At 35.7% G+C, this 15,364-nt stretch overlaps 1 protein-coding gene and 1 long non-coding RNA gene across 2 annotated transcripts in view; both read left to right on the top strand.

The window, feature by feature from the left end:
- LOC135072838 (gamma-aminobutyric acid type B receptor subunit 2) overlaps window positions 1–15,364 on the top strand; it is a 229,106-nt gene that overhangs the window by 163,762 nt on the left and 49,980 nt on the right. The gene's annotated exons all lie outside the window — the stretch shown is intronic.
- LOC135072990 (uncharacterized) lies at window positions 1,685–2,054 on the top strand. The gene is made up of 2 exons (XR_010257556.1): window positions 1,685–1,731; window positions 1,886–2,054. It is a non-coding gene; the product is annotated as an uncharacterized LOC135072990 (long non-coding RNA).

The raw sequence follows: 15,364 nt of genomic DNA, 5'->3' as shown, positions 1-15,364 counted from the left end.
CTTTATCACCAAAAGTGAAATTTAGCTGACCGCTTCAGTTTTGTATTGATTAACCACGTCGAAAGTCATAATAAATCTTCGCGCGAAAATTTCCGCAAGTCAATTCCATGTTTTTGTAGTCAAGATAATTTTCAATTCAATGTTAATAGTACAAAACGTGCTCAAATGATAAAAAGTTTTGAATAAGGTTGTAGTCAAAAATGTCAAACTTTTCATTAAAACTATCAGATGTTGTCTAACAACACGTTATGTTGTCGAGGCTCACAACTTAAATAGTGCCCTAGTATTTCTAGTTCAAAAACAAAATGTATTTCTTGTTAAAGGATATAATTTAGGTGAAACAGGCTTCAATAAATGTTGACCTAATTGTGAGTTTTGGGGCAGTTAAATTAAAAACACTCTTGATATATTTATATTAGAATTCAATACGTGTTCTTCCTTATTCCATCACATTAATTCTAGCAGCACCTGAATTAGGTACACCTAGTTAGCTTACATTTTCGTCTAGAACTCAGGCTGAATTAATGGTTTAAAAGCTTTGTCGTGTTCTGTGTTAACGTCAACGTTACTGATAGTAGTTTTGTGTTCGCTTTTAGATTTTCAGTAGTGATCGACTGAGAAATTCACGTGTTTATTTTTCTGATTGTTTTATTTTCTTTTGTAAACAATTTCTGTATTGGTATATTACGGCTTTGTTATTATAAAATACTCTCAGAAGCTTAATGTGTAAAACAAAAATGTGTAAGTTTTAATGTATTTTTATTTTACGCGTAATGTAGCTCAAGTGTTGCTATTTTCGTAGACAGTTTTACTGAATTTGTAGCAAATCGTAACATTCTGACCTACGTGAAAATGCGAGTACTGTAGATGCAAATGCAAAAACTAACTCGATGTTGCTACGAATTTCCCAGTACCTACAGCAGGATTTTTGCAGTGGTGGAAATACACAGTTTTTTATGGCTTGGTAAACAAAAAATTGTTCTGCCATTTAACCTGTATCAGCAAAAAGCGGTTTTCACAGCGTAAGGTCTACTTTATTGTTGTTTTTAAAGTTGTTACAAATGCTTGGTCTAAACAAATGAGCGACATAGAAAACTTCAATACCCGAGTCTGACATGAAACGTAATTAACAATGTCATAAAGTTAACTAAGCGAACCGCCAACGAACACGCACGTCATTTTAGGATCAAACCACAACATAGTAAGGGCTCGAAGACTTGGACTATTTCAAATTGTTTTCTGTTCTTGCTTTGAAAAGTCATATTTTCATGCGTCCCAAGGAAAAAGAGCAGCGTAAGAAACTTATGCCCGTTTTCACCATCAATCCCTTAAGCGTTTGCTAACTAAATATCACTTTGGTTAAACGATCGCCTAAACTGCCCACTAACCTAAGTTCGTTTTCACCATGCTATAGTAAACCTAAGTAGGGACTCTTTTGTCAGGTGGCGTTTCTTCGTGCGCCTAGTGACGTTTGAAAAACCGGTACTTTCCGATAAAATATTTTATTGAGAATATCTTACGTATTTCACAGAAACAAATGAAATAAAAGTAAAACTAAGAAATAGTTGACCAAAAGTAATGTCTTTTTGTATTTTTGAGTTATTATCAAAGACAAAAAAGATATTTGGGCTATTATGTAATCTGTGGTTTGGGTGCATTATGTGATTCCTTTGCCTTAAAAAAAGTAAATGTCAAGATGACTGCTGCACCACAATAAATGAAAATAAAAATGTACGTACCTATTGATTTTGATAGATATTTTGTTGAGTTCTGTGTGTAGTTTTGTGCGATTTTCCGATAAAAACGACAATGGAAAAAAGAAATGAAGCAAAATTTTTCCCTCTAGGAAAAAGATAAATTGGTTATAATTTTACTTGCCCACAAGGAGCACGTCAGCATCGACCACGACCTACGTGCTAGCCGACTGGCCCATGAACCCTCAACGTGCACCGTAGGCACTCTACACCGACGGCACATTGGACTGGACACATTGAATTGTGTAAATCTTGTATAGTAGCAATAGCATAACAGTAATAAACCAGATATCAACCGTCCGCGTTGTGTTTCATTTACCCCCACTGAGGCCAAGAAAGCATTAGTGCAGCCCTCCTTCCTATCAAATCTTTATTATATCTAATTATAAGGTATTGTTAGGGCTCTAGGGACTACAAACGAAGCCAGAAATATAGCTTGGTTATGAAAAGTTATGAGTGACCAATACCTACTATCTATACCGTATGTAATCCTGTCTCACTCTATAATATTATTATGTGGCCGCCTGAATAAACTTTAGTGAAAAAGTGTTTCCACTGTCTCAATTGCATAAAAAGCTTCAAAAAAATCATTTCATTCAGTTTCCATTTTGCCGAATAGGCGTGATTGACAATATAACTGTCACCTAACACTTAGGCGGCCGAAAATCGGGCCCCTGTTTTAAAGTGCTCCCATAAGGCCTAAGATGTCCCTTATGTGTTGGTGAAAACGAAATTCCTGTTAGGTATTACCTAATATTTCATAAAGGTCGCTTTAAAATTAGGGATTGATGGTGAAAACGGGCATTAGTCACTTTTGTCAGCTTTTTAAAAATATTGTTAAAGTAACACAATACAGGGTGTTTGGTGGAAGGTTTGTCTAATCTTCCGCCAAACAACCTGTATTTTATATGCCAACAAGGGGTTCAAGATAAAATATGATACCTGCTGAGCTTAATTAATTAAAAATCATACATTTTAATTACAAAATGAAGATAAATTCATAAATGGACTGCATGCAATAGTCCGTGATCTTACAAAACTCGACGAAATAGGACCTCACTGTACCTCTAGCATAAACAACTTTCGTCTTCAAATCGTTTGCGTATTCGACAAAATTCGATACTCAACCTTCGAATTAAACGACAACGTGACAATGATTTTGATTCTCAAAATAAGTTTCATGCAACCATTTCTCATACTAAGTTCACTTTACGACACGTTCATAGGGGCGCTGTTGTAGTTTTCGTACTAAATCTTTTGATGGCGATTCGAATACGCAAACGATTCGAACTCGAAAGGTTTTCGTGCTAGCCGTACTTTTCGTGCTAGCCGTACTTTTCGTGCTAGCCGTACTTTTCGTGCTAGCCGTACTTTTCGTGCTAGCCGTACTGTACTAATCTGAGGTACTAATTTAGAAAAGGGTCTACTATACTAAGTCACATGCATTGTGGCCCCGCTTGTATTATTTCACCACAAACTGATATTGAAACCGCAATTTCAATCACATTACTTAAATTGAGTTTTAGATGAAATCATTTGTAAGTGGGTATTAATTACGTGTAAATGGGCATTAATTACTCCATCTTAAGACGCCAACTTGGCTCATGAAGTGTGAAACCTAGGTTGATAGCCTTTATAACAGAAAATAGTGTTATTAATCAATTATTTATTAAGATGTATTCAATTTTTACAGATTCATAACTTACAATAATGACATAACAAAAATATGTCTCTATGGAGATCACACAGATCGGCATAAATAAAATATATGTATGTTGTGTGTATGTATGGCCTATATGTTATTCTGGGTTATAAACAATAATACTGTAAAGTTTCATCAAAATCCGTTCAGTAGTTTTTGCGTGAAAGAGTAACAAACATCCATCCAGACATCCAAACTTTCGCATTTATAATATTAGTAGGATTAGTAGGAAGTTTTCGAATGAGCTGCATCAGATCCCAAAACCTTATAAGGCCAGATCCTCAAAGCACTTCACATCACATTAATGTCAACATGGTATTCTCGTGCTTAAATTATGCAAACATTCACGTTTTATACCTTATGAACAAGCCATTAGAGTAAAAATTATAATTTTAAAGGTGCGTAAAAGAGAACCATCTCATTTTGTCCCTCGCGCGTGACGTATTTTAGAGGAAATGGGTAAAAGTCAGGGATGTTATGGATATCCGTAACCGTAACCGAAACTCTCGGATATCCGAAATAAAAAAATATCCGTAACCGTAACCGTAACCGAAACCGATTAAAAAGTTTCGGATATTTTCGGATAAAGGCGAAGTCAAAATTTTAATATTTGTTACTTGTCTGGCATCCCCTGGCACCATTCTGATACCCGCCTGTTTTACCTTTATCATAGGTACCGTCATAGTACAAAAAGTGGCTATGTGGGTCGCGCAGCATCTTGCTATTTTCATGAATTTACCTTTTTAAAATTCTAATATCCGTAACCGAAATTATCCGAAACTTTCGGATAATCCGAAATGATTTACTATCCGTAACCGAAACCGGTATAATAAATTATTCTAAAATCCGTAACCGTATCCAAAACCGAAACTTCATATCCATAACATCCTACAGGGTAGAGTCGAGAACGGAAATAAACCTGTAAATCTTTTGTAGTTGTATTAGGGGCCATTTTGCAACGAAAATTATAGTCCAATGTTCTGTCCCAATATTTTATGAGAGGATCTAATTAAGCATAATTGATATTTAATTGCAAAAGGTTGCTTCACAAAATATAAATTTTCTTTGAAATGTTTAGCAAGGACATATTATTTTAACAAGACTCATTTCGAATCGCGTAGACATAAGTAACGTATAAACGTTAAACATAATATATAGCTAATAGGTATAATGTCTTATAGTGAAACTTCACCATCAAAATAGCATACATTATAAATGTTCTTGCTACCAGAATACAGGTAAGTTCATTCCGAAACAAACTGTACATCGCGTCCATGAATTATCAATGCGTAAATCAAACGACATTTTTATTCAATCAGCCGCAAATTTAAGAGCATTCGTTTGGTTCCCGAATTATCCGCCAGAGTGCGCTTGAACACGTTTGCCGCTCCGGTGGAGGTGTGTGAACACTTTAATAAATTTATAACTATAGGCCGTTTTGATAGGCTTTTACTCGGCTGAAAACTATACACGCTTCATTTTGGGTAGGTGACCCTACCTATTTTGATAATATGTTTACGTTGTACTGGGATGTGGATACATTACATCAGAAGCTAAATTACCTGTTAACCATGTTCGCCTCCGATAACAGTCCGTCGTATTTAGAAGTATGAATAACCCTCCTTCTGGCGCAGTCGGGTAAAAAGATGACAGTGCAAGTTAAAATATACTGTGTTAAAATATGCGAGTTCATATCTAATCATAATTATCTATTTATTTGAAGAAAATATATTTGCATTCAAAAATGGATTTAGTGTTCAGAAAGAATGAAACTAAATTATGGTTATTTTATTACAAGTATAATGCTGTATCTGCTGCTGTATTTTGTTAATGTAAACGTACTGAAAATTTGTTTTGAAACTTTAACCAATACATAAACTTTAAGGACTTTTTAACCATCAATCTTAAGAGAGACCTTATCCATGTTAACAATACCTTAAAAAACTACCTTATTAACCTCACACCCAGCTCACAGCTAGACATTATCCTTTATTATCTCTCAAATGTTCCAGTCCTTGACTGAAGAATGGAAGCACAGTTTCTGTTTTAGTCCCATACGTTCTGTTAATAATACACTCTTAGGAAAGTCGTTTATTTGTGTCCAAAGTAATGTGGCGTTACGCCTTAAAAATTGGCCAAGTCAGTGTCGTGTCACGCACAGTGCAGGGTTCCGTAGCGGTCCGTTGTTACCACAATATATTTCAGAAGCGAGCAATTAATTCATCTAGAGTCACTTTTCATATTTTCTTCTAAGGATTTTTTATGAGGTGTGAAATTTTATTACTAAGTACCTCATAAAAAATCCTTAGAAGAAAATATGAAAGTTTTTACTTTACATCCCACTTTACATGTAGGGGAGCTACCCAAAAAAAAATTTTTATCAAAATTTTATTCTACCACTTTGTCGGCGTGATTAATATACATAACATACCTCGACAAAATTACAGCTCTTTAGTGCCAATAGTTTCCAAGCAAAATCTGGGACGGACAGACAGACATGACGAAACTATAAGGGTTCCTTGTCAGGACTACGGAACCCTAAAAAGGCGCGACGTTTAAGAATGGCCGGCCATTTTGTAGACTCTGCTTACATAGATACAAAGTGGAACAAACTCATGTTTTTTAACGTGACGTTGAAATTGATTGCGTGAAGGAAAAAGGAAAAGTCAAGTGTGTAAATTATTATTTGAAAACAATAAAGATTATTAAAATATATTAGCGAATTGAGTCGCTTCTCAAACTAATTTTAAATAAACAATTTTAAAAAATCGAACTGCCTAAGGCGGCTCTCGAACCCACGACATCATCATCCAGTTCATCCAGTGTCTAAGTAGCTCAGTTGGAAGAGCAGTCGCCCGGCAAGCGGATGGTCGTGGGTTCGAGTCCCGCCTTAAACAGTTGGATTTTTTCAAATTGTTTATTTAAAACAATAAAGACGTTGACGGTGAGCGGTATTCGGCTAAAACTTTGAGTGTAAAGCAAATACTTTTTTACCCGACTGCACCAGAAAGAGAGGTATGTTTAAACCTATTTAACAAATAAATGATTATTTGCCGTAAACATTATAGACCTTACATTTAAAAAGCTATTAATAATTGTACAAACAATATAAAATGTATCCAACATGTATCACCCGAAAAATTTGAACTCGTAACCACACCTAACACATTTTTGCAGAAAATATTTGATGACAAATTCAATTCACGTAACACCTATTTGATTGATACTAGCTAAGCTTTTCCCAAAAAACTGTATCAAATTGGACTTTCAATTTATCCATTTTCGTAATTCAGAAACAATTTGAATACAGTTAAACCTATCCTGTTAGAGACATAATAAAGCTCTTAATATCTTCCAGGGATGTTAAGGATATGAAGTTTCGGTTATGGATACGGTTACGGATATTAGAATAATATTATGCCGCTTTCGGTTACGGATATGAAATCATTTCGGATTATCCAAAAGTTTCGAATAATTTCGATTACGGATATTAGAATTTAAAAAATGTAAAAATTTTAATTGTAAGTTGCTGCGCGACCCACATAGCCACTTTATGTACTATAACGACACCTATGATAAAGGTAAACAGGCGGGGATACTAGATGGTGCCAGGGAATGCCAGACAAGTGACAAATATTAAAAAATATTAAGATTTTGACTCTACCTTTATCCGAAACTATCCGAAACTTTTGAATCGGTTTCGGTAACGGATAATTTTTTATTTCGGATATCCGATAGTTTCGGTTACGGTTACGGATATCCATAACATCCCTGATATCTTCAGCCCGCGCTTCATTGCCAATTGATAGCTCCATTTTTATGGATGACATTAAAATATCCAGCAGTTCTGAATTAAAGTGGCTATCTCAATCGATGTTGACACCAACTGAGACCACAACCCTGATGTGATGGAAGCCATCCTATGCATTTAGGGGCTCTATCAAATAAAGCCCTCAACAAGGATGGTGTCATTTTCCATTTAATTTTGCACAATCAGGTTGTTACTAGACCATAGAATTGATACAGTACTGTTTAAAGACAAAGTCAAAACATACACGCAAGGCCGTTTGACCCTATTTTATTTAAAATCAGCTTTCATTCTATTGAATTTCATTATTGTAGCATGTTCGCACTCTTTCTACGCCGTAGTCTTTCGTAGCTACGAGTATTTCGTAGCACTTCCGAGCATTTAGTAGATATCACCAAAAATCACCACTATGCCTAGTACCTATTGTCAATCTACTATGTGATATGCATCCATATTAGGTACTATCCGTTCGCTATAAGTTTGCCGCTGGCGATATGACGTCACTCGAAGGAATGCGTCTATAACTTTAGCAAACTAAATTGAAAATATTTGTTATTTATTAATATTGATAAAAATTGTGTAAAATAAAACACTCAATTGCGTTTAATCACTAATTATTGGCGTTTAATCGCGGTTGGAGAAACGCGCATTACACGGACCGGCAAACTTAGCGCGAACGGGTAGTATCTCAAGTGACTTACTAGAAAATGAGTTGCTTGCGCTGCTTTTTCCCAGCAGTTCCTGAAGCAAAACAAGATGCGTGAGCTTGGAACATACCTAAGTTAGGTAGAAATAAATTAATTTTCCAAACAAAAATAAATAAGCAAAACTAAATTAAAAGTATTGAAACACTTTATTAGCCACTAGCGGCCGCCCGCGACTTCGTACGCGTGGATCCCGTTTTACCCCCTTAGAGGTAGAGTTTCGTAAAATCCTTTCTTAGCGGATGCCTACGTCATAACACCTACCTGCATGCCAAATTTCAGCCCGATCCGTCCAGTGGTTGGGGCTGTGCGTTGATAGATCACTATGTCAGTCAGTCAGCCAGTCAGTCAGTCAGTCAGTCACAGTTGGTTTAGATAAAAACAATGCTCGTAGATAGGTACCACCGTATAGTGTAACCAAGTTTAAAATCCCAGTCCGTATGTTCCTCGTATATCGGAGGTCTCAAAGGTAAGTCAATAACCACAGACAGGACCTTTAATCAAAGAGTGACCTTTGACCTTTGGCGGGAGGAAGTGTCAGGTGACCCCGCTCTCGCTTGTCTATTTTCGACGACAATTTTAGGGTGAGGTGATATAAGTTTTATGTTTATGAATATTTGGAACGGGAACAACTATTTCCTAAACATAAATATATAACTCAAAGGTCACAAACTGACTGACTGGCTGACTGACTGACTGGCTGACTGACTAACATAGTGATTTACCAACGCACAGCCCAAACCACTGGACGGATCGGGCTGATTGGCATGCAGGTAGATTTTATGACTTTGGCATCCGCTAAGGAAAGATTTTACGAAACTCTACCCCTAAGGGGGTAAAAGGGGATCCACGCGTACGAAGTCGCGGGCGGCCGCTAGTTAAGAAATATATTCGTAGATTTTGATGACTCGTATACTTACTATGTATCTACACTGGGATACAGAGTAACTTACACTAGAACAGAAGAAATAAACGCTTTGAACTTAAGTAAGGTAACTAATGTACGTATTTCCAACTCAGTGGTTCGTTAAGTAATTGTGAGTGGTTAGGCTTACGTCTCGAAGCGCTGGATTATTAAAATTTTTATGTTTTTTTAAGTATGAATGAATTTATTTGTTGAAACGTAAAAGGGAAATATTTAATAAATAAACTGCCCCTAGTAAATAACTGCTCTAAAATCGTATTCTGAATATTAATAATACCTAATATTTCACTCCAGCGAGAACTTCATTATTTCATTCGCTGAATTTCCGTACCTAGCATTCATAAAATTGTGAAAATCATCGGTCGTGGATAATTCGTTCAAACCAACTTCAGAATACAAGTTTAATCAATGTAAATGATTCTTGTGATTATTTATACTGTTGACACCTGCCATAAAACCGGCAAAAGGCTGGTTTTAAATTAATTAAAATAAAATTAAAATAGAAAAATCGAAATGGATTATTACTAAAATGAAACTGTTTTAAGTGACAAGAAGACTTTAGTTGATATTTTATAAAATGTCAACTAAAGTCTCTACGAATACCTATATTACGTAAGAATACATAATTTATTAAATTTAGCCACACTAATAGTTTACTTGCAATGAAAAACAACTAAGTACGAGTATATTTATAGATTAAATACTTGTCTCTATGTTTTGCTAAAATACTTTTAATTCCAACTCAACGATACTCTAAAATTCGTACGTGTATGTTTGCAAAGTCAAAAATAGGTCTACAAGCGAGCTCTTGACAGCCGTGTGTACAACGGCACGTCTTATCGCCTTAGGTTGGTTGTAATACGAGCTATTTCGGAACAAGGATGTATGAAGTCTGAGGTGTTGACTGTACCTATAGACTAAGAGCCAGTAAACGCCAGACCTGCGTCATTTAATAAAAATAGAATTACAGTTTAATTAATATATTCGTATTATACCGGAAAACCTAGGGTTACATTATAACATAAAAGCAGATTTTTGTAAGCGCTCCAACACACGACGCCGCCACCGCGCCGCCGCCGCGCCGGCGCAGCGCCCCTACACTGTTCATACGCGCCGCGTGAAGCCCGCTGCCGCGCCGCCGCCGCGCTGCCAGCGAAATTATGCTTTGATATCGCGGTGGCGGCGCGGCGGAGGGCTTTACGCGGCGCGTATGAACAGTGTAGTGCAGGAGCGCTAATATAGGCGAGAGTGAATAAGCACTTACAGGGCAGATATGTACCATCCTAGACTGCATCCCACTTAACATCAGGTGCGATTGTGGTCAAATACCCGCCTTGTTATGCATTAAAAAAAAATATTTCGGCAATAATTAGATGCTGTTTCTCATCAGCCAGATAATTTTGTCAGTTCCAACTTCTTGTCAGATAATAATCATCATGGTAGCTGCCAAAGCCACTAACCCTAACTTCTCGATGCACCACCGTTCTTACTTACAACCCGGTCGAGTTAATTAATACCTGTGCCTGTGCGAAGCAAAGGCGGGTCGCTAGTGTTCTTATAAAATATAAATATAATATAATATAAATATAAATTCTTTATTGAATATCTTATTTGACAGTTTAAACTCTAGGCTAATCTTATGCTACAAAAGGTAAAGTTATACATGTGCCTGAACTAGGAAAAATTTTTCCTGTATCTCAGGCGAAATAAAGGCTTAACAATACTTTATTTAACTATCATTAGCAAAATAATCAACAAATTATATTAATTATCAATACAAATTATGTTTATACTAAAAATTAAAATCTATAGGTACACATTAAGTAAAATCTAAGAATTAAAATCATTTATTATGGTTACATTGTGCTACTTAATATTGCTTACTTAGCGTTTTCTATTACATACGGCTTGCAGGTGTCTGTGTCAACAAAAATAATAATTTACGAGTACAATGATTTCGGTTTTAAGGTTAGTAGAACAGTTCTGTGATCGGTAATTTTGCAGTTAGTTACTAATATTATAAATGGAACAAAATTGAATACACTATCTAAGTCAGAAATTAACCTATGAAAATAACGTAGGTCTGGCGTTCACTAGCTCTTAGTCCACTACTCAGGGTAGAGGTCGGGGTCGGCTGATTGCTAGGACGAGGCTTGTAATCCTCCACTAACACAGCATAATATTTCCCTACGTGATCTAATCTAAAATCATGTTTTACAAGCGGGGTAAGGATGGGTAATTCATTCTATGTTTGCGTTACATTTGCATAAGTATTTCAGTCGGCTTTCTTAGGAAATGCGTAGACACGCGTGACAGATACAATAGGGTAAACGAGGAGCTGGTTTATTTTGTTAAAGCGAGTGTATTAAGAAAATATTCTACGCAGTAAAACATATACAAAACTAAAGTCCGATTTTTAATTCGACGGAATTCTGACAGCTGTCATTTTTTGACAATTCAGATGTAATAAGCCTTTTTTGCTTTGAATTATTAATAAATATTATGAAATGAAATTTCATCAAGTACAACTTACAAGAATGAACTATTGTTTGTTGTGTCAATTCAATGTACACTAATTATTATGTACATTTTAGAGTTTAAATAGAAAAAAACGTGTTTTAACACAGTAAAACAACATATTATCATTTACGAAAATATGTATTGATCATCAATCATCATTATCGTCGTCATAATCAACTTGGATTATAAAATTGGCATCTTGTTAAATTGGTTATTTTATGAACCTAAGATTTTATTAACAAAAGGATTTTCATAAAAAAAGGTTTGTAACCCATGGATTATTGGCCAGGGAGTCCAGTAATAGAAAAATAATTTCCCAATTTTTTTTCTAACTTCAAAAATATGATAATAAAAAATTCAAATAACCATTTTGAAATGATCAGTACATTTTTAAGCCTTAGTTTTTCAAGTGAAATCTTAAATTCAAGAAAGGATTATTATTTAATTTGTGAAAATGCTCTCCATTCATAATGGGAATGTTTCAATGTTGACAACACTTCTGAAATGTCAAAATTCCGTCGAATTAAAAATCAGAGTTTAGCTTTTCGCCCGCGGCTTCGCCCGCGTGGAATTTCGTCTGTCACAGAAAAACTTTATCGCGCGCGTCCCTGTTTCCTATGTCCTTTCCCGGGACTTAAACTATGTCCCTGCCAAATTTCGTCAAAATCGGTTTAGTGGTTTAGGCGTGAAAGAGAGACAGACAGACAGACAGACAGAGTTACTTTCGCATTTATAATATTAGTATAGATTGTATCGTTCTAACTATCATACCTACCTACTTACTAATTATAAACTCGAAACTGACATGGTGAAGAATACCAAATTAAAGCTATTTTCACTGGTCCCTGGTGAAGTATTTCATATAGTTACATATTTAATAGATAACATTATAGATAAACTAGCGACCGCCCGCGACTTCGTACGCGTGGATCCCGTTTTACCCCATTAGGGGTGGAGTTTCGTAAAATCCTTTCTTAGCGGATGCCTACGTCATAACGTCTACCTGCATGCCTTTCAGCCCAATCCGTCCAGTGGATTGGGCTGTGCGTGGATAGATCACTATGTCAGTCAGTCAGTCACCTTTGAGTTATAATATATTGTGTTGTTAATTACGAGTGATCTGTTCACAAAGATGCCTCTCTTCGATAACTATAATTATCCGACAGCTAATTATCTTATCCCTGACCAACATTTGACCCGTATGGGATTCGAATCCGCAAACCTACGTTACAGTCCGATGCGCTACATTTTTAACAACAGTGCAATTACTTCGTAAAATGTAATAAGAAAACTTTTATTGTTATGAGGATAACGAAATTAGAAAAGTATTTTAAGGCCTCGCTGAAATTTCACAGTCAAACAAAATGGCGTTTTAACTATCTCGTAAATCTCGTCTCGAGTCTTTTTAACTAAAATCTAATAAAACGCGCTATCCCCTTTAAGATGGTATAAAAGGCCCTTTAAAAGTTAATTTCCTTATGAACGGACTTAGATTAAATCCCTTTAGCTGGCGATTAAACGAGATGGCATAACAATTTACATTAAAATTAGTTTAAGTGGATTCTTTAAAATGTATATAGACGGTTATTATTTTTGGTTTCGTGTCACTAAAGGTTGATTTAAAATTTAGTTAACAACTAAATTTTAACTTGCAACTCGTATTTACATGCAATTTAAGCACTTAAAATAAAGTTAAAAATTAGTTACCTTTACGTGTAAATCAGCTTTAAGAGCTAAATAACTGCACGCAGCAAGATTTAATTAAAGCTACTGGCAACGCCATTCTTGTGGCGGAGTTTTGGGCTGACGCTGTCGACACGACAAGAAGAAGAAGCTTCAAGAGCGAGTAATTGAAGTATTATCGAAAATTATTTACAAGTTAATATCTTCCGCCTAGCAATTAAAAAAGGTAAAACTTTTAATAGGAACTGTATGATTGGTATTTGGGAAACAAAATTAATGCAATTAATTATGTTCGATTCGAAGAAACGCTGCCACGTGTCTCTAGCTACGCTACTAATTATGTTTAATTTCTCGTAAGTAATCAAACACCTTAATTTTTACAATTTGGAAAAATATTAAAAAGATAAAAATGTTCTGCAAAGTAACGCCTGATACTATTAATTAATTTGGAAAAACCGTCATTATAACGGGTGTTTTTTTAGAGGTACCTATACAACTTTAAATTGGTTACACTGTTTCTAGTGATATTTAATTTAATAGTTGGTGGTACATTTGTGGACAGTATGTTTTGCCATTTCATAATTAAATAGAATTACTTCAGAACAACGTTTGCAAATTGTGCAAAAATGTATTTTAAAAATCATGGTTCAGTTTTCCATACAAACGTCCATATTACAGTCGACGTAATTAACGTAACTTTTTATTCTTCAGATGAATGATATTAATGTGGCAGAGCTATGGTTTCAACAAGATGGTGTTACCATCCAACCAGCACGCGACACATTCAATTTATTGCGGGAAACATTCGATGAGCGCATAATTTCACTCGATGGATCTTTGAATTTGCCTCCACAATCGGGTGATCTCATACATATGAATTATTTTCTCTGGGGATATGTGAAGTCCACTAATGCCCAGATAAACTACGGAATTCAATGCCAACATTCGTCGCGTTATTGCCGATGTATGGTAGTTGCTCGAAAAAGAAATTGAAAATTGGACATCTAGATTACGCTACATTTGAGCCAACCGTGGCGCCCTTTGGCCCGAAATCATTTTGAAGCATAAATGGCATAAGAACATCTTTTAAACAAAACCAATACCATGTGAATAAAACATATTTTTACATATTTTATTTCATTTTAAAGTTCTATACCTCTAAAAAAACACCCTATACAAACTTCTATCGTTTCAACACACAGGTTCAACAAAATCCCATGAATATTATTTGTATGGCGTAGTTAGCGCGCTACAGTATCGCTAAATGCTTAAGTTAAACAACCGCGCGATTACCTCTAATTTGAACCAGGCCTAAAATGGTAAATAGTTCAAATGAGTCAAGCACAAAAATCGAAACGATTCTCTATCGATTTTTTTATTACTTTTTATCAACAACGAGGAAGCTCTTGGCTAATTGATTCATAATATTATGTAGACTGTGGGAAGAGCCTGGATGCGGGCAGCGCAGGACCTTTCATTGCGGAAAATCTTAGAGGAGACCTTTGTCCAGCAGTGGACGTCATTTGGCTGAAACGAACATACGAACGATTATGGAGAATAAATCATTCGATTATTGTAGTAGCAATCACCTTTCGCTGGCTCAACAAAAACGATTTTAAACTATTTTCGTATCTAATATGCTAAACTGATCAATCTCCATCAACAAAATATCCTAAAAGTTGTAATAACTTGGCAAATTACAAAGTAATCCAGAGTCAATTCTGCGTCGAGCCTATGACAACATTTGCATTATTTCAATTAATTTCCTTCGAAGGGATGGCACAGTCCAAAGAAAACAGTAAAGACAAGGAAAGATACAGGTAAGTATTACTATTTTTCATTGCTTCATGATATTAATGGAAATAACTATTATCACAAATTTTAGAAACAGATTGACAAAAGAAAAATATTTTGTAATCCAACACCCGTATTCACAAACTTTACTATGACGTCTCACAGTGCGCGCGGACGCACAAGTTGACATACGAACAAATCACAGAGCTCTATCCAACGCTGTGCGTTCGATTTGCTGCTTCACTTAAGCAAGCATCGTTTGTGAATACGGGCGTAATTATACGCCCGTATTCACAAACATTTCTATGACGTCTCACAGTGCGCGCGGACGCACAAGTTGACATACGAACAAATCACAGAGCTCTATTCAACGCTGTGCGTTCGATTTGCTGCTTCACTTAAGCAAGCATCGTTTGTGAATAAGGGCGTAATTATACGCCCGTATTCACAAACATTTCTATGAGGTTTCACAGT

Source organism: Ostrinia nubilalis, chromosome 6, assembly GCF_963855985.1.
Source record: "Ostrinia nubilalis chromosome 6, ilOstNubi1.1, whole genome shotgun sequence".
NCBI lineage: Eukaryota > Metazoa > Arthropoda > Insecta > Lepidoptera > Crambidae > Ostrinia > Ostrinia nubilalis.
This window is presented reverse-complemented; position numbering and strand designations above follow the sequence as displayed.